Below are 225 nucleotides of genomic sequence, written 5' to 3'. Positions count from 1 at the left end.
CTTCAGCGCTTCGCTCATATCCCCTACTACGGCTGTAGCATAGGGGAACCGCCAGAAGCGCTGGACCCTTCAGCGCTTCGCTCATATCCCCTACTACGGCTGTAGCATAGGGGGACCGCCAGAAGCGCTGGGACCCTTCAGCGCTTCGCTCATATCCCCTACTACGGCTGTAGCATAGGGGGACCGCCAGAAGCGCTGGACCCTTCAGCGCTTCGCTCATATCCC

Source organism: Anarhichas minor, unplaced genomic scaffold, assembly GCF_050575085.1.
Source record: "Anarhichas minor isolate MPS153535 unplaced genomic scaffold, ASM5057508v1 ptg000204l, whole genome shotgun sequence".
NCBI classification, from domain to species: domain Eukaryota; kingdom Metazoa; phylum Chordata; class Actinopteri; order Perciformes; family Anarhichadidae; genus Anarhichas; species Anarhichas minor.
The sequence above is the reverse complement of the archived record's forward strand: the minus strand, read 5'-3'. Positions refer to the sequence as shown.